The sequence below is a fragment of the Leptonychotes weddellii genome, chromosome 9 (genome assembly GCF_054177405.1).
Source record: "Leptonychotes weddellii isolate Sample4059 chromosome 9, ASM5417740v2, whole genome shotgun sequence".
NCBI classification, from domain to species: Eukaryota; Metazoa; Chordata; class Mammalia; order Carnivora; family Phocidae; genus Leptonychotes; species Leptonychotes weddellii.
In genome coordinates this window covers 14,369,851-14,390,512 of record NC_138377.1, presented here as the reverse complement: position 1 = coordinate 14,390,512, position 20,662 = coordinate 14,369,851, and positions in this window count along the sequence as shown.

Sequence of the window (20,662 nt, the reverse complement as noted above, 5' to 3'; positions counted from 1 at the left end):
TCAAGCCATATTTTATAGCCTTGGAAATCTTTGGAGAGCTATGGCTAAGTGTACGGATTTTCACATCAAATCATTGAAGTTCAAAGTATGTGTTCCATTTGTTTGCAATTATGTTGACGCAGTTTCATCTCTCGGAGACTCAGTTTCTTCATCTGTCAAATGGTGATAATTATACTGTTAACATCCTACGATTGTCACATGGAACACATGTCCTAACCCATGTAAATGTTCTTAGCGCAGTGTTCAGGAAATAAGTACTAACACCTGCTAGTTAACACTATTTTTACTATATCATCATCATCCTACTGCAAATTTAATACAGGCACACCTCAGAGATACTGCGAGTTTGGTTCCAGACTACAACAGTAAAACGAATATTGCAATAAGGCAGGTCAGTGAGTGTTTGGTTTCCCAGTGCATCTACAGGTATGCTTACACTGTACTGTAGTCTATTAAGTGTGCAATAGCGTTACATTTAAAAAATATACATACCTTAATTTCAAATAGTTTATTGCTAAAAAATGCTAACCCTCATCTGAGCTTTCAGCAAGTTATAATCACTGATCGCAGATAACCATAACAGATATAATAATGATAATGAGAAAAGGATTTGAAATATCGCAAGATTTACCAAACTACCAAACACACACAGAGACATGAAGTGAGCAAATGGTTTGGAAACATGGTGTCGACAGACTTGCTCAATGCAAGGTTGCCACAAACCCTCAATGTGTAAAAATGCAATATCTGCAAGGCACAGCAAAGTGAAGCACAATAAGATGAGGTGTGTCTATGATGGATACCCTGAAACAGTTGGAGAATTCAAGCTGGTTTTCTTAGTTTTTTTCATCCCTAGTACGCTTGGCCAGATCATCTCCAGTACTGTAAAGCCCAAGATGAAATTCGCCACAAGTAGATGCGCTTAGTACTTGGACTATTGCGTCTTACAGTGAACTAAACTCTGGAGCCCGTGTCCCTCGTGTGTCCCTCGTTTGCTTCCACTTCTTTCTCAAGCGCACTGCAAAGTGTCTCTTGCACATGAAGTTCACAAACACAGAATTGCCAGAAGAAGCCTGGGGAAGTTTTGATTATAACCCTAACAACTACCTTTGGGATCATGGGAAAGTTGTTTCGTCTCCTTCCTTCTTATTCCACCTTTAAAGCAGAAAAAAACAGAATCTGTCCCAAACTTCAGCATTCCTACAGAAAAATATCTATGCAGGATTCAGTAATTACAAATACTGAAGGAGGTGGCACTCGGAGATAAATTGATGAAAAGCCAAACCTTCAAGGAAAAAAAAAAAAAAAGATTAAGTATGTGTGTAATGACCCAGACTTTTGCCTCTACCATTTGGCTAGTTTTCATCGTGGCCTTGTTCATTGTAGTTGATTGAATAAATTGATCTCTTAACTGTGAGAAGTGGATGGATTCTGTACATCTCGGACAATCCCTGGTCTCTGCGTATTTAATAGCTGCTGCAACATGTTGGGGGGTTTCATCTGTGCATATTTATGCCTTTGAAAATGATCTCAGTATGAGCTGTTAAATGTTATTGGATTTGGTCAATACTCCATGTGAAGTGGTAAGTACAGCTCAGCTAAGTCACCTGACAAGTCCCTGCAGTTAAGGGTTTAATTTATAACACTTTCCAGAATGAAGGAATAAAACTAAAGTACCACTTAAAACTCACATCATATGATATGTCTATGTATCTCAATTCCTCCAGAGGCTGAAGCTGTTGAGCCAGCTGGACAACTGAAGAGAGTCTTACATTTTCATAAACGGAGTATCCTACAAATTTCTTTCCTCACACTGTGGCACAAGGAGTCTCTTTCCTATTTAACCACAGCACTACTTTAAACAGATAATTTTTTTAAAGATTTTATTTATTTGTTTGTCAGAGAGAGAGAGAGAGCACGAGCAGGGGGAGCAGCAGAGGGAGATGGAGAAGCATGCTCCCTGCTGAGCAAGGAGCCCAAGGATACGGGACTGGATCCCAGGAGCCTGGGATCATGACCTGAGCTGAAGGCAGACACTTAACCGACTGAGCCACCCAGGCGCCCCTTTAAACAGATATTTCTGCATTTACCACGGTCATGAAATTTCCATTGTGCATGCATTTTTTAGTCTAAAATATAAAACCATTTTTTCCAGACATGAAGCAAACCTCTCAGGATTGAAGAGTAAACATTCTTAGAGATACAATGGTTAATGCCAGTGGAGGTGGTCTGCCCAGGACAGTTGGCAGGATATAAGCAAAATAAAAAGCAGGCATTCTGGAAGTTAGTATTTACGTATGGCTTTTGGATGCCGTCTGATGTGACTGAAGGAGATTGTTGATGTTATAATATGCCTTGGATAAGATTGTTTTGAATTGAAGTAACAGGATGATCTATTAGCTTCATGAACTTAGAGGCCCAACGCTCCCCAGATTGAGGAAGTTCTCCATCCTGAGTCTTTCAAATAGACTTTCTCTTTCCTCTCCTTCCAGAAATCCAGTGGTTCCGACATGGGTACTTAGAAGGATATTCCATAAACTGTGTTGTAGTTCTCTCTTTTTCATTCTTTGTTTCTTTATTGTCCTCTGAGTGGGTTGTTGCCAAGTTCCTGTTGTCTAACTCACTGAATTTGACTTTAATCTGGTTATTCTGGGCGCCTGGGCGGCTCAGTCGTTAAGCGTCTGCCTTCAGCTCAGGTCATGATCCCAGGGTCCTGGGATCGAGTCCCACATCGGGCTCCCTGCTCGGCGGGAAGCCTGCTTCTCCCTCTCCCACTCCCCCTGCTTGTGTTCCTGCTCTCGCTATCTCTCTCTCTGTCAAATAAATAAATAAAATCTTAAAAAAAAAAAAAATCTGGTTATTCTGCCATTGATACTTGCTACAGCATTTTTTATATCATTCAATGAAATCTTCAGTTCCAGAATTTCCATTTGGTTCATAATAGGAAGTTATGATTTCTGTCTCTTTGTGACATCTCTCATTTTGTTCACGGGTTGTTTTCCTGATTATGTTGCATTGTCTTTCTGTGTTATCTTGTAGCTCCTTGACTTTCCTATTGACTTGTCCTTGACTTTAGCTATTTTGAATTCTTCATCAGGTAATCACAGATCCCCATGTCTTTGGGTTTAGTGATTAGAGGATTATTATGTTCTTCGGTAATGTCATGTTTCCTTGATTTTTCACATTCCTTGGAGTTTTGCACCTCTGTGTTTGCATTTGAAGTAGTGGTCACGTCCCCCAATCTTTACTAGTTACCTTTACTAGATACCTTTATTTGTGGACAGATGCTGAATTTTTAATGTTAAAGGGAGGAAAAAATGAGGTATGTCTTATGTGCCATGATGTCTGGATATCATTCCAGATTATGTCTTTATTAAACATTTTTTTTCATATTTTATTCATCATGGGTTTTTATATTACTTTTGAGGGTTTATTTAAAAAATTACATTAAAACATTATTTATCTCAGTTACTGAGTTTTTTTTTAATCCCCTTTTAAACTGTGTGTTCTAGAGGAAGGCCTATTTCCCTCACCCTAGTCTTGGCCTTGCTTTCCTGATTACTCGCTATGCAAATAGAAGTAGTCACCTTCTCCATTTTATTTTGTACAAAATTATATTATTACACATGTCACACAATAATATTTACACATCTTTAAGCACTGCCTAAACACATTTAATCCTCAAAAAATTTAAAGTAGGTAATATTGTTTTTCCCATTCCCCAGATGCGAACCTCGGTATTTGGAGATGATACAGAATTATCCAAAGCTACATGCTAGTGAGTGGCAGACCAGGGATGTGAATTCTAGTCTAACTACAGATCCTTCACTTTTAAACAGAAGATTGTATTGCATGCATCCTTAGCTTGTGTCGGCCCCTGAAGGAAAAAGATGATCTAGACTGACTGATTCTGTTACAGTCAGGAAGGATGATTGTAAAGGTTGTAGGTCTTCCGTCAGCCAATGGAAAATGAATTATCTCATTTGAAGAATTAAGAGTTCTTACAGAGAGACTTAAGGTCAGCTGCATGAAGCTAATTTTCTTCCCAAGGTTGTGCCCACAGTTCTAGGCTCTTCTTCTATTCCATAGTCCCTAGAATTGCCACTTTCTCTTCTGTCCTCAACACACATTTAATAGCATTCAATATGCACTTTAAACTGTCCCTGACAGAGGACGGTGAAGTCTTGTTTCCCGATATTTCAGAGTAATTTGCTCCTGCAAAACTATTAGGTTTGTGTGACTTGTTGGCCCACCAGGCTTCAAATAAAGTTATTTCAATAGATAATGAAAGTCTTCTAAGCTCACAAGACAAAGGAACCTTAATTAAAATCAATGAAGAAAAAAATCTGTAAAAACAATTAAGCTCTGAAGTTGACTCCTTTTAATTTGGGGTCTGAAGGTCTTCTTGGGAAATTACTGAATCACTGGGATGATTTAATTTGGCTGCCTTGAATTAAGTTTTGGTGGGTTAGAAATGGTCTCTCAGATATTGTGTAATGTATAATCCTGAGAAGCATTATAGTAACAGTAAAAATCCAAAGAACAAATAAAACATTTAGGGAGTCAGTTAGATTGTGTAATCCACTGTCTTCTGGAATAGATTCTTTCAGTTGAAATATTTTACGGGCTGTGTGTTCCAGGAAAAATTAGTTGGAGCCATTTTCTCTGGGAAGTAAATGGAGGTTTAAATAGAAATTTTACTCAAGGAAAGATCTATGTTTCAGTCTCAGATTTTTTTTTCTGGAATTCAGTATATTGACATAAATAAGGCAGTAAACAAAAGAGAATCATAATTGCATAATTTCTTTATAAACTGTTATATAAAGTAGGCAAAGTCATGCATGTTAATAGGAATAGTTGTCTTGTTATTCATTTGAATAGGCATCTGTTTTTATCTATGGCCCAGTATCAGTTGAATGTCCTTTGGACAACAACTCTTACCTTCTTTCTTTCTTTATGGTTTTTGGTTTCGTGGGACTAACTCATCCCCAGCCCCATTGGATACATGTGATTCAAGTCAAAGCCAATATGCCATTCCATTTGCCAAGGTCAGGGATGGCCATGTGATTCAATTCAGTCCAAAATTAACAAAGAAAACAAAAATGAGGACTAAGGTTTTATGTTTAAATGATTGAAGTAGTAGGATCTCTCTCTCTCTCTTTATGGACTTGAACCAAGAACATTTGAGCCTGAATCTTCTAGGGCCACCACATGAAGAGAGAAAAAAGAAATGGAGAGAAGCCAAAACGTAATGAAAACATTTGGACTCCTGGATCAAACTTATTCTGAAGCCTACACCTAAGTTTTTTAAGACTATTACTCTTTATGCATAATACAGTTTGGATTTGTTTTTCTCTTGTCTGCAAATAGTGAAGTAAATATCTCTGAGGAAAATTATTATCTCTCATCTGACTTTAAATCAGGTGATACAATTTCATGATTAAAATGTATACCTTTGCTCAGGCTACATTAATTGGAAATAACTAATTCTCATTCTCTGAGAAAGCTTTTCTTGTGTGAGATATAGAATATTCCATAAAGATACTTAATCTATTTGGAGATTTTTCTCATTCACCTCAAATTTGCATATGCAACCACTGAATAGGCCTTTAAAAAAATTCAGCCTTTAAATTTTATGAGGCCCTTTCTCTTCTGAAAGTATGACTTAAGCCAATAGGGCATCATAAAACAAGATAATAATCTGAGATTTCACAATTTATTATATAGGACTGATCTTATTATGGTCAATTGACAGTAGTAATAGACAGATAAGGAGTGAATAGAGAAAGCTACAGTTCCAAAGTGAATTCAGGGTAGCAATGGTTGACTAATGGTTGAAGAGCATTCATTACATTGAAATGAAAAAAGTTTAAATAATTTGAAATATTATTATTTAAATCAATGTGACCTAGTTTCTTTAATTTCTTATATCTATGAACTGTTATCGAGTAAGTTACTACTGTACCATCAGGAAAATGGATCGCTTCTGATAATTAAATCCCTTCCTAAAATGTTTATGTAGGGATAAAAAAGAGAGACAGCCAAACTAATGATATACAATTGTATGAATTTTCACTTCCTTGGTTGAGTCAGTCTTGCATGAACACAGTCTTTAGGAAGTCCATGCCCAAATACTTTGGTTAATGATGAACTTGTTCTGCAATTGTTTAACTAACTCCCCTTGGCTTTTCTTTCCCATCTGTAATGGGTGACACATCCCCCACTGAGTCACTTTTGACTTTAAATTATGAAATGATGCCAAAGCTCTTTGCAAAAATAAAGTGTTCTGTATGTGATTCATAATCAAAATAATGATGTTAACCTCTACAGAGTCTCCTAAAAATAATTATGCTTCATAGACTCCAAATCAGTACAGCTGGCTTGAGTTTCATTTTTAAACCCACATTAAGTTAGAAGCATTTGATCAAGTAAACCTAGCTTAAAAGCAATAGACAAGCTAGAGAGGAGATGGAATATCTACTTAAGAAGAAACCAAATGGAAAGAGTCAGAATGTGGTTTTTGCCAATTTGTATATATAAACACAGGTCTACTCCCCAAAGCAGGAAAGTAATTCCTTGTTTAAAACAAAACAAAGCAAAACAAACAACAATGACAACAAACAAAGAAAGGGTTGTTAAAGCCAGAATAAATCCACAGCCTTTGAAAAAACAATGGTAAGAGTTGGCATTTATTGAGGGTACTGTCTGCAGAAGAAACTAGCTAAGCTACATACAAATATTTTCCAAATTATTTCATATAACAACTTCAGAAGCTATGTATTATTAAATCCCTCTTCTTACAGAAAAAGAAACTGAAATTTCAAGAGGTTAACTAGCTTTACCAGAATTATAAATTAGTTAATGACAAAGAGGTATTCACGCAAAGCTTGATTAGTTGCCAAAAACTATAATTTACAGCAAGAAGGACCATATACCCCATGTATTAGGTCATGTGCACCTAAAAATAACAATTTTGCTTACACTTAAGCAACATGAACTACAATTCTATTTTTTAAAGCAGTTCATAAACTAAATTTCCCTTCTTTCTTTTTTTCTTTCTCTCTTTCTTTCTCTCTCCTTTCTCTTTTTCTTTCTTTCTTTCTCTTTCTTTCTTTCTTTCTTTCTTTCTTTCTTTCTTTCTTTCTTTCTCTTCCCATCCTCCCTCCCTCCCTCCCTTCCTTCCTTCCTTCCTTCCTTCCTTCCTTCCTTCCTTCCTTCTTTCTTTCTCTCCCTACCCCCCTCTTTCTTTTTTGTCATCTCACTGACCCGTCTCAACTGTGATAGAGACAAATGACAATCAGAGAAGATTTTTTCACAAATCCTTCTAATTATACCAAAATGTAGTTGAAGATTACAATACAGTTCCAAGGAAACACAAAAATGTTCAGTGGGTACTTCAAACTATCAGTGACAGAACCCCAATGTAATTAGCTTAAGCAATAAAAAATGTTGAGCAGATTTATTGGATGATATAACTGGTTATTCCAAGGGCAGATGTAGCTTCAGGCACAGCTGGAACCAAGAACTAAAAAGATCATAGAATCTTCCACTTCCTTCCCAACCACATCCACCCATCCCTCAGTTCGGCTTCCCAGTGTAGGTCTCATCCCTTTGGTGGGGCAATCACTACCAACAGCTTTGGGACCACAGACCCAACGTAACAAGTGAGCAGAATGAAGTTTATTTTTCTTTCCAGGAGCTGTGGATCAGTTTCAGGTAAGGAGTATGATCACTTGCCTGGATCACATGCTCAAATTACAGACCAGTCAATGCCAGCAAGATGTGGTCTCTGGGGAGTTACAGGCCTATAAATAACTTTACCTATTCTAACTCTAATTGTGAGGAAGGCATACTGGGAAGACAAAGAAGACATATATTCATTATAGAGGCTGCTGTTTTTATGTACACCATATATAATATCTTATTTAGCCTTTATAAACCTCTGAAAGATAGCATTATTATTATTTTAGAAAAATTGAAGTTCAGAGATCTTAAGTATTTGGTCCATTATAACACAATGAGTGTTATTTTCAACACATGCTCGTGCTCTAAACCATAATGCTATGCCTCTAGGAATGACTGATGTTACTTAACTATCAAAGATGAAAAAATGTTCTTCCTCTCTGCCAAAGCTATGAAGATTCAATAGACCATATTGGACACCTAGAAATTGAGAGAATCCTCCATTCCTTTTCAATTTGACCTAGGGTTTCCAGAACTTTCTGCATAGCCAGACTTACCTGTAAAGAAATGGAATCTGACTCTGCTTAGAGCTTCACAAACTGTAATGAAAACCTCCTTGCTACTTTATTATCACAGAGGGGATGTTTATGCTGCTCAGCATTCTGATTCCTGCTTTGCTTCTCAACCTGATTGAGGCTGATTAAATTAGGCATACTGGCATGCAAGCTATTAAAAAAAAAAACTCATTTATAGGAAGGCAGAGATTAAAATAAGAGATACAATACAGGCTCTTCTTTTCTTTTCTACCCCTCTTGGACCAAGACAGGGATAAAGACTTCACTCTGATACAGATTTGCAACAAAATATGGAACCATCTGAAGTGGAAATAGTGATTGTAAAGGAATGAGCCTCCTGGCTATGAGTAGTTCTCCAATTATTTATCTTAGAAAAGCAGAGAATAGGGCGCCTGGGTGGCTCAGTTGTTTAAGCGACTGCCTTCGGCTCAGGTCATGATCCTGGAGTCCTGGGATGGAGTTCCGCATCGGGCTCCCTGCTCGGCAGGGAGTCTGCTTCGTCCTCTGACCCTATCCCCTCTCATGTGTTCTCTCTCTCTCATTCTCTCTCTCTCAAATAAATAAATAAAATCTTTAAAAGAAAAAAAAAAGAAAAGCAGAGAATAAAAGGGACAAGGTTCTGTCTCTTTGGAAGACTCCATTTTCATGGCCCCAGGCTGTTTGGCCCAGAGCTAGATCAGGTGGTGTCTCCCTTAATGCTTACTTGTCCACAGGGAAGACAGCACTATTACTGGTCAGTTCTAAATCTCCTAATGTCTTTGCTCTGCTTTAAATGACCTCCTTTTAAGTGTTTTTGTTCTGTTATCTTTAAAAAATTCTCCTTTGGACTCTAATACTCACCCTCTTTGGCTGATATGCAAAAGCTGGATGTAATTATTAGTGCAAGATATTTTAGGACATATATTAGCCTCATTTCAATAACACTTTCCAAGCTTATATGTTAAGTTGACATAAACAAAATCAGCAGTATAGTAAGTACAAAATACCAGTGTGAGTTTGTACCAGGGCTGTAGGCAACAGATTACATCCCTGACTTCTAAAGTTACTTTTACTCAGAACATTTAGTCAATTCAACTCAACCAACATTTATTAAACACTCACTGAAAACCGAGCAGTATTTTAGATCTTCAAACCATTTGTGAAAGGTATAAGTGATTACCCAACTGCTGGGGAGGCCATTCATGCATCCTATGCCAACTGCAACCTTGGAAAGGTGAATAGCCACGTTCTTAACTGTGCATCTAGACCTGAAATCCCCAAGGGCATTCCTAAAGTCCTAAAATTTTAATCTTAGATATTTAGAAGGACCACAACATCTTACTTTTGCAAAAGTATTATTTTCCAGAGAAACTCATAGTGTGGAGATTCTAGGAGACCTCAGAATAGGGCGGGTATTTATAAGTCTCAGTGTAGATTGGTGTGGTAGGTGGTAACACCCGAATAGAAGACGAAGTTTTAATTATACCATTAAATGACTGGGCATCTCATTGTCCAATGCTGGATTTGGTTTCCATCACTTCTGAGGGTTATGAACCCTTAAAATGTTGCAGTCGGTACCTGCTGATACTTCCTCATATTAGACCAAGGACTATGAGCTAGCAGTGAAGATGCTGAGAAATCCTTCTTACTAGTCCCTAGATACCAAGTATTAATTATAAAGCGATGTCATCTTTAACTTTTTCCTTTTGTAGTTAATCTCAGTATTAAGGATACTATGTAAAAAAGATGAAATTGCCTATATGAGGATTACACAAGGATTAGATGAGTATTAGCATTCTCAACTCCTGTTCTCACCAAAATCTTAGTAAGACCTCTTACTATTCATCCTTGAAAGATCCCTTACACTCAAATAAATTATTGATTTTTACAAGCACAATGGCCTAGTAAAAAAGGTATTAACATACAGTAACTTTATGCCAACAGATAAATTAAATCTCCAAATTTAATGGCACATAAAAAAAATAGTCACAGTGTTTGCTTAAGAGGTCAATATCACTTTCTTCTTGGAACCAATTTAGAATATGACTTAGAGAGCATAAAAATCTACTTGCAAAATAGTTTATTCTTATTTTTCTTGTTATTTTTGATTGCATCTTTTCATTTTATTATTCCCCATTTTGTTTTCAAGTCAGCTAGATTGAAGTATGATTAAAATATTAAACCAAGTAGAGTATAAGTTGGCCCTCAGTTGAGAAAAAAAAATTGACGATGGTACTCAGAAAAATTTGAATATTTGTGCAATTATTTGCTGAATTAACTTTCAAACAATCTAAAAAAAACCTAGAATGATATTGATGCTTCTCTCTCTCTCTGTCTCTCTCTCTTTCATCTATTACCATCTATCTATCTATCATCTATCTATCTATCTATCTATCTATCTATCTATCTATCTATCTATCTATCATCTCTCTATCGTCATCTTCTATATATATCTAAGTTTGCTCCAGGTCCCACTGCCAGTTTGGAAAATCACTGACTCTCTTTTTCTGAAAAATGATACAGATACTGAAATAGGAAGGTAACAGGGAAATGCAGTGGAAATTATCTGAGGTTTTGTTAGCAATATAAAGCCTCCTACTAAAATCTTGCCTAGAGACACTCCCAGGCCCAGTCCCCAGACTTGAGGAGTTTAGCCTACTTCAACCACAATAGACTATAAAGCCTTACTATGGAAAAGAGATTGAGAGAAATCAGCTTATTCTCACTAAATAAGAAAAGAATCCATAATGATCTAACCTCAGTTTATCAAATTGCATCTGAGTTGAATGTTCAAGAAAACATCTCGCACATAAAGTAATAGATCCACATAAAAGAGAATGCAACTTTGAAATTAAGACTAGTCAGTTTAAACAAAAAGAAATAGTAAATACTCCACTCCAAACCCTCTGAATGAGAAAAGGAGAGATCTTGGTACGAGAGCTGATAAGATAGGATTTAGAGAGTGAAGAGGGAGATTAAGGGGAGAATAACTTTTGGAAGCAGTAAAAGTGTTGGGGATGACTTATTGGTTAGTCACTGGAGATTAGGACTGGCATGCATCTTCTTGGATCAGTTGCCTAACTGGCTAGTTACCTTTACTGAGCAGAGCTTCTCACATATTACTGAGATGTCCCCTACCCCCCAAACCTCCATGTGGTCTTCTGTATCCAGAAGATGTTTACTAGTGTGTATTTATTGTGATGGACTTAGCTTTAAATTTATCAGTAGGCAATATTTTGCATTCAAATTGGAGTGTAACTTCTAATGATGCCTGCATTAAGATGCTTCATGAGTATCGTTCTAATAGAAATATTAGGTTAACAGAATACTTCAGTGTTTGTACAGCTTTCTCCTATATTGTTTCTTTGAACCCACCACCACCTTGTAAAATTGGCAAGGTAAATATATTTTATTCCATTATATAGAAGAGAAATGTAAGCTTTTAGGTCTTAAATAACTGCCCTAATTTACATAGCCAGTAAAGGGTCTATATGTAGCTTTGTAATGGAAAAGGAAGTAGAATAGTGCACATTGACAATCAGTCTCTAAGTAGGCGCTTTAGTGATGGAAATCTACAGGTTGACCAGTCCTTGTAGCAACTAATGAAGGAAGCCCTGACAGAGACGGTTTAAATATACAGATAAAATATGCAGTTTTAGGGTTTTATCATTTATTTATTCACTCCATTTATTTGCAGTGCTATTGTAAATTATTATGGAACTATCTTCTAGTCCCATAACTAGAGTATTTTTAATAGCTTAATGTGCTCTACTCCAATCTCATGCCCTGATGTTCTAATCTTCCCTAGAATTTACCACACTATTGAATTTTGTGTTTATCATATATATAATGTATATATCATGTATACATATATGTATATCACATATATATGCCTAAACACAAGTATACCATATCTATATCTATATGTGGATATCCTATGTTTTTATATATACATGCATACACTCAACTATATATTTAGCATACACACATGCATGCACACATATACACACACATAAAAAAATAAATAAAACATATAAAATCATGTATCATACTTACCTCTCTAGATTGGTGAGGTGAGGTTATGTGAATATTCAGCTTTACCAGACAAGGCTAAATTGTTTTCTGAAGTGACGTACTGACATACACTTTAATCAACAATGTATAAGACCGTACTTTGACAATGGGTACTGTCAGACTTTTTAGCTTTTTCTAATCAAATGATTGTAGAATGGTTTCTCGTTATGCCTTAATTTGCATTTTTCTGGTTACTGGTGAGCTTGATGTTTATTCATATGGCTATTAGTTACATGCTCAAGTCTACTTCCGTTGACATTTCCTCATTGACAATTAGGAGTCCTTTGTTGATTAAATATGCTGCAAATATTTTCTCCCAGTTTTTAAGTTATCTTTTCACATTTTTTAAGGTGTCTTTTGATGAACCAAACTATCTGATTTTATTCAAGTCAAAGCTTTTAGTCTTTGGAGTTATGCTCTGGACTTTCTGTGTTTGCTTAAGAAATTCTTCCATGTCCTCAGGTTAGAAAAGTGTTCATCTATTATTTTTAGAAGTTTCAAAATTCTTTTTTTGGTATTTAAATGCTTAATCCATCTGGAGCTTCGTTTTGTGCATGGTGTTAGCTAGAGATCTGATTTTTAACATAGGCATAATAAATTTCTTATCTGCATTTTTTGGACAACTCCTTTCTCAGTAATTTGCTATGCTATCTCTTTCATATAATAATTTTCATTATGTGAGTCAGTTTCTGAGCTCTCTATTCTTCTCAGTTGGTCAATGTTTTCTTCCCTGCATAAACACCACATTGTCCTAATTACTGGTACTTCGTTATGCCTTTGTATCTGCCCCTCCTAAATCTGCTTTTTCAAAAATATCTTGGATCTTTTTCCCAATTTGCAAGTCTACACACATTTTCTAAAACATTATTTTACTGTGAAATATACTTACAGAAAAGTGCATAAAATATAAATGTGCAGCTGCATAAAATATTATAATGTTAATACGAAGAAATAGAACATGCTTTTCTAAAAACAAAAACAAAAACAAAAAATGCCTTTCTTTCCAGAAGTCCCCCAAATTCCTCTTCTCTCTGAATGAAATCAATGTACTACTTTTAGTGGTAATTGCTTACCTGCTGTGCTTTATAATTTTATCATCTAAGAATGGATGCACATCTTAGCAATATAGTTTAATTTTGACTGCTTTTAAATATTGTATTAGTGGATAAATATAGTATTACATTCTGTTTGGCTTCTTGGAAATAAATTACGTTTTTAAGATTCATTCATGTTGTGCCATATAGGTATAATTCATTCATTTTTATTTCTATATAGTATTCCACTGCATGAATATATACCACAATTAATCTATCTTAGGGAAATTTCTGTTGTTTCCAGTTTGGAGCTATTAAGAATAGCATCTCCACGAATCGTTGCAAATATCTTCTTAGATGCATGCACACACATTTCTATAGAGTAATCCTGGCACTTAAATTAATTGTCATAAGGGATGCATAATTTAAAGCTTGATAGATAAATGCTGAACTGGATAGACCAATGTTTATGTCCATAAGAAGTATTTAAAAGTTTTTGTTACTGTATAATTTCACTACTGAGAGTGAAGTTTTTTGTTTTCTTATAGTAATATTTTTAGCTACTCTAATGAATAAGTATTGGTCTATCATGGTTTAAATTTGCATTTTTCTGATTACTAACAATAGTGAGTCCATTTCCATATAAATATTGGCCATATATATTATTTCTGTTGTAAATGTCCATTTTTTTTCTATTTGGTCCTTTGTTTTACATATTGAGTTTAGAATTTTAAACAATATTGTAGATAGCTTTTTGTTGGCTAAATTTGTAGTAAATATCTTATCCAGCTCTATGGTTTCACTCCCCACCCCCCAAATGGTGGTCTCTTTCTCTCTCTCCCATTTCATGAACAGAAGTTTTAAATATAAACATAGTCAAATTCAATGATTTTTTTTCCTTTGATATTTGTGCATTTTGTATACTGTTTATGAAATCTTTTCCTATCTCAAAGCGTGAAGGGATTTTTCTGTAATATATTCTAAAGTTGAACATGGTTTTTATGTTATATATTTGGTGCTCCTTTATAATTATATTCATAATCCATATGGAATTGATATTTTGGGGTATGGTATAAGGTAGGGGTTAATATTCATTGCCCCCTTCCTGACTCCATATATCAAACTGTTTTCAAAAGTTTACTGACAAGACTGTTTTCTCCCCATTTTTCTGAAATGCCACCTTTCCCTCAAATTAAGCGTCAGTGGGATATGTTTGTGTTACGTGTTTATCCTTGCTTCAATACTATGTTAATTATAATAACTTCATGTAGATTGTATGCATTCTTATCATTGTTTTCATCTTCCAGAACATCTCAGCTATTTTTAGTTCTTTGCATTTCCATATCATATATTTTTTTTAATTTTTAAATTTATAAAAATATGTAAAATATATTTTTAAAATATCTTTTTTAATAACATTTTAATGACTGGAATGTTTGTTTCTTATTGTGGTCCTTCCAATATGTGAGTTCAACAGAATTCTTTTTTTTATTTTTTATATTAACATAGAATATATTATTTGTTTCAGGGGTACAGGTCTGTGATTCATCAGTCTTACACAATTCACAGCGCTCACCATAGCACATACCCTCCCTAATGTCCATCACCCAGCCACCCCATCCCTCCCACCCCCCTCCACTCCAGCAACTCTCAGTTTGTTTCCTGAGATTAAGAGTCTCTATGGTTTGTCTCCCTCTCTGGTTTCATCTTATTTCATATTTCCCTCCCTTCCCCTATGATCCTTTGTCTTGTTTCTCAAAATCCTCATATTAGTGAGATCATATGATACTTGTCTTTCTCTGATTGACTTATTTCACTTAGCATAATATCCTCTAGTTCCATCCACGTCATTGTAAATGGCAAGATTTCATTTTTTGATGGCTGCATAATATTCCATTATATATTCCATATGATATTTTAAATGGATTGCATTGAAACAATGAACCATCAATGGGAAATCTGTATCTCTATATTGTTAATTCTTCCAATCTATGAAGATTATGTATTTTCTTAATTATTCCAGCATTTTTGATAGTTTTCTGTGAAATGACCTTTAAATATCTTTAATTTTATATAGAAATATTTTAAAGATTTATTCCTAGAGATTTGTTATTTAAGATGCTATTATAATTAGCATTTTCAAATTTTATTTTTGATTTGCATCAAAAATTTAGAAGTAAAATAGATTTTTTTGTTATAATGAATTTGTATTCCTTGTTAAAGAGACAAACAAATAAATAATCATGTTTATTTTATATTAGAATTATATTATATTAAATCTTTATAGCAAAGTGGTGGGAACATTTATCTTTATGATATCATCTTTTTATCCACGAACATGGGTTATATTCTCTATTAGGTCATTCAAGTGACCTTTGATAAATTTTATAATTTTATACATATATAATTTTATACATATCTTGCAATTTCTGTAGGTTTATTTTCAAAAAATTTATACTTTGTAATTATTAAAATCAATTTCTTTTTGCACATTGAATTTTTTATTTTTTGGCTATAGTATAGATATGATTGACTCATGTTAAGTTTATATCCATGACATTTACAGATGTTTCAATATTAAAACATCCATGTGTTACTAAGATAAGTCAAATGGTTTTAATTTTATATTGACTTTGGGCTGCTTATATTTTTAGGAGGTTTTTTTGTTTTTGTTTTTGTTTTTTTTCATTCAAACTTAAATGTGAGGAAATGGGACCTTAAAATTTCCTTTCTTATACTATTTCTCACTAGTTTGGTATCAAAAATATACTATTCACAAGTAAAGAGCTGGAAAACAATCCATTTTTTCCTCATTTTTTATGTTTATTTATCTCAACTCATTTATTAATCTATCTAGGCTAAACAGGATCCTTTTTTAAATGACTCTCCAATTTCTTTTTTTTTTTTTTAAGATCTTATTTATTTATTTGACAGGGAGAGACACAGTGAGAGAGAGGGAACACAAGCAAGGGGAGTGGGAGAGGGAGAAGCAGGCCTCCCGCGGAGCAGGGAGCCCCATGTGGGGCTGGATCCCAGGACCCTGGGACCATGACCTGAGCCAAAGGCAGACGCTTAACAACTGAGCCACCCAGGCGCCCCAAAATGACTCTCCAATTTCTAAGATTATTTGTGATTCTATTTCTTTTTAAGTTGGTTTTAGGATGATACAAGCTTTCCATTTTATTGGCAGTAAATTTCACAGAATTCTCTCTTGATTCTAAAGATACGTTTGATCTGGGTGATTGTCCCTGTCATTTATAATACAATAGTCCCCCATTTTCCCTGGTTTCGCTTTCTGTACTTTTGATTACCCGCAGATGATTCTCCTTCTGATGTAACATCAGAAGGTCAATTAGTAGCCTAACACTACATCACAATGCCTATGTCGTTCATCCCACTTCATCTCATCACGTTCCTATTTTATCTTCTTACAGGAAGGGTAAGTACAGTACAATAACATATCTTTTTTTTTTTTTAAGATTTTATTTATTTATTTGACAGATAGAGAGAGAGCACAAGTAGGCAGAGAGGCAGACAGAGGGAGAAGGAGAAGCAGGCTCCCCGCCTAGCAGGGAGCCCGACCTGGGGCTCGATCCCAGGACCCTGGGATCATGACCTGAGCCTAAGGCAGTCGCTTAACTGACTGAGCCACCCAGGCACCCCACAATAACATATCTTAAAAGAGATCACATTCATATAACTTTAATTACAATGTATTATTGTGATTTCTTTATTTTATTATTAGTTACTGTTAATTTTCCACTGTGCCTAATTTATAAATTAAACTTCATCATAGCTATGTATGTATAAGAAAAAAAAAACATTGTATATGTAGGGTTTGATATAATCTATGATTTCAGGCATCCACCAGGGGTCTTGGAACATATGCCCTGCAGATAAGAAGGAGGACTACTATACTAGATTTTTTTTTCTTTTCTGTCTTCTTTTTTGTTTGTTTGTTTTGACCAATTGTGCCAGAGCTTTGCTTGTTTTACTAGTCATTTCCAGGAACCAACTTTTGTGACTATGTATTCTTTTTATTTCTTAGTTGATTTTTGCTTTTATCTATGTTTTCTTCTTTGTAGTTTGGTTATTCTGTTTTTTTTTTTTAATTTCTTAAACTGAAAAATTAATTCATTTGTTTTTCACTCTTATTTTCTAATATAAACATTTAGGACTGAAAATTATCCTCAGGTTACTCCTTTTTCTGTACCCCTCTGGTTTTGATATATAATATTACATTGTCATTAAATTCTGCATATTAAAAAAAAAATTCCAGGGGTGCCTGGGTGGCTCAGTCGTTTAAGTGTCCTACTCTTGATTTCAGCTCAGGTCATGATCTCAGGGTAGTGAGATTGAGCCCTGTGATGAGTTCCTCGCTCAGCACTCAGGACAGAGTCTGCTTGAGATTCTCTCTCTCTCCCTTTGCCCCTCCTCCTGCTCATGTGCTTGCTCTCCCTCTAAGATAAATAAATCTTTAAAAAATTTTTGAAAATTCCAATGAATTTTTCTTGGACCCATGCACTATTTATTAATGCCATTTCTAAGTTTCAAACACATAAAGATTTTTAAAATTATCTAAAATAATTGCATCAAAGTCAGATAAAATTGTCTATATGTAAAATTTGTTGAGAATCACTTTATATGTTAGGACATGGTTAACGTAAGTAAATGTTCAATGGACTTGGTATCAGTCAGCTTCTTTTATAATAACAAATATTCCCAGTTGTCCATGGCTTGCAATAACAACAATAAAACCTTTTTTTCTTAATTCACATTGAGAGCTAAGCATCAGCTTCCATTGTGTTCAACAATTCTAGGCATGGCTGACCTCTTGGTCTTCTCATTCCAGAAACACTGATGAGGAGGAAGGAGCAATACTTATCTGGGACATAATGACCTCATGGCAAAGAGCAGAAAAATCTGAGGCCAAACCACACCACATGGGCAAATTATTGTTTCTTCTTCACTGTTTTGTACCTGGATTGCTCACATCTCTTACACAAGGCAAGTTATTAACCAATCCTAACATTGGGGCAGGAGCACAGATTCACTCTTCCTAGAAACATGACAGAGTTGGAAATAATAGTCTTACAGGTGAGGGATCCTATGACTAGAAACAGTAGTAAAATCTACCATAGTGGTCAAAAAGGATGTCTATTCTGTTTTTTATTTTTTCCCAGAATTGCCATCTGCTTATTAGATCATGCTTATTAATTATTGCTGAAATCTCCGTATCTTTTTTATTTGTCTCCTTGATGTAGCTAGCAGTAACCAAGAGAAGTTCTCCAGGAAGATAAAATGCATTTACTTGATAAAGTAATTTCATATGTATGAAACAAAAATTACTAGACCTATTGAGGAATTAAATAAATCCATTATCATAATGGGACATTTTGAAACATATTGTGGTCTAACTAAAAAAGAAACAAAATTTATCTGTTCAATTGTTTATTTGAGCAGGTTATTTTTGTGTAAATTTTGTGTAAATTTTCTTAAAACAAGAAGAAGGAGGAGGAGGAGGGGAAGGAGGAGGAGGAGAAAAAAAGAGAATATTTAATTTAGCAGTCCAAACTATTTTCAGTGCAGTGTTTTGAACTAGGACAGGCAAGTATTTAAATTCAAAAACAGATTTAAATGTTTGCATTTAGAAGAGATTAATCATTCTTAAATTATCGTTAACACAGATTTTATTTTATGTTATTATTTTGTCACCTGTAGCAAATTTACATGCAAAGACAGAGCTTGTCTCCCAAAGGCCAAGATTCAAGTATGCCTATGAGCCAAATGAATATAAGGAATGTAGGGAAGATTTAGCTTTTGCCTGTGGTAAGACTCAGAATTGTGAAGTTCGGGTTACATGAGTGATAAGTCTGAGTGCAAAATAAAAGATGGCCAGTAAATTGACTTACAAGATAGTTGATTGGATGCATTGGTGTTTCCTACACATATTGTTTCCACAGGACAGCTTCTAGCTGATGGAAGCTCGCAGCAACTGTTGACATTTACAGAGCAAGGCAATGTCATCCCGAAGAAAAAAAATTAAAATTAAAATTCTGTGTGTGTATGAATATGTGTTAATAGTTTTGCTGCCCCAATTTAGATAAAATATCCCATTGTTCAATTATAATTTTATCATTAATATTCATCGGAATTTTCAGCTGCATTCCTCAAAATGTTTTAATTCCAACAGAGATTTTGTTAAAATGTGAAGTTTCTGGATCTGGAAGAGGTCAAGGACGGCAAAGATGAGATTCTGTTTGTCCCCAGTGAACTTTACGGTTTCTCTGTTGATATGGTTCATGTGACAGTGGGAAAGAAGTAATTTCTCTGAGTACTTCACAAAACTCTGGAATACCAGCTTCCACTATGTGCCAAAACACAAGTTTCAATTTATAGAAAATCTTAGACCATGCCTCCCCAGAAGCTTTCTTAAATCATCTGAATTCTTTGCACTTGGTCATATCCTGAGCTATGTAGGACAAATGACTCAAAACAAGTCCACTGCACTGTTCTTTAATTCATTCTGCCTATTTCCTAGATATTGTCTTTCCACAACTTATCTATTGACAATAAAATGATTCTTGGCCTCCCAACTTATTCTATGTAACCAAGATATTTGTTCATTCATTCATTCTCTCAACAAACTGGGATGTTCTATGGAAAAGTGTGACAAATAGCAGGACTCTGACCAGAGGTTGCTCTACATGATGGTTTCATCACTGCATCTTTTCTATTCTCTCCCTCACACTCAACAGACCTTGCAAAAGTCACTGGTCCTACCGCAAATTATCTTTCACTGGCCTCTACTACAGGACCCTGTGACAGCATTCCTTACATAAGGAAACTATAGTTACCACCTCTCATATCATTGTTCAACTTAAATTTAAAACCCTCCCATCTGTCCTTCCCCAATCTCTTCTAATCAGGCAGTTTGTCACTCAGCAATGTCATTGCTTTGTCCAGCCAGGCAAAACTCTCCACGCGCTCTTGCATCATTTCATGATCTTTTGACTTCCTATGAGCTCCCTCCAGTTCCAACCGAACGACCTCTTTCTGTTTTCCTCCCATGACTAAATGCATCCGCTCAAAAATGTACAATACAAAAATCTTCCTTTGTGATCTAGGGAAAACATGGGGCTGTTCTTTCAGACTGGTCTTTCCTTCAAATCCCAACTATTTTCCCATGAAGGGGGATGCCATTTCAGAATGTGTTTGAACCAGTTTAGCTCACCCCAGTTTGAAATTGTGATTTATCTGGGAGTTAGGTATGAATGGTAGACCCTGGTTAAAAGGTAAAGGTTTTCTTAAGTGCTG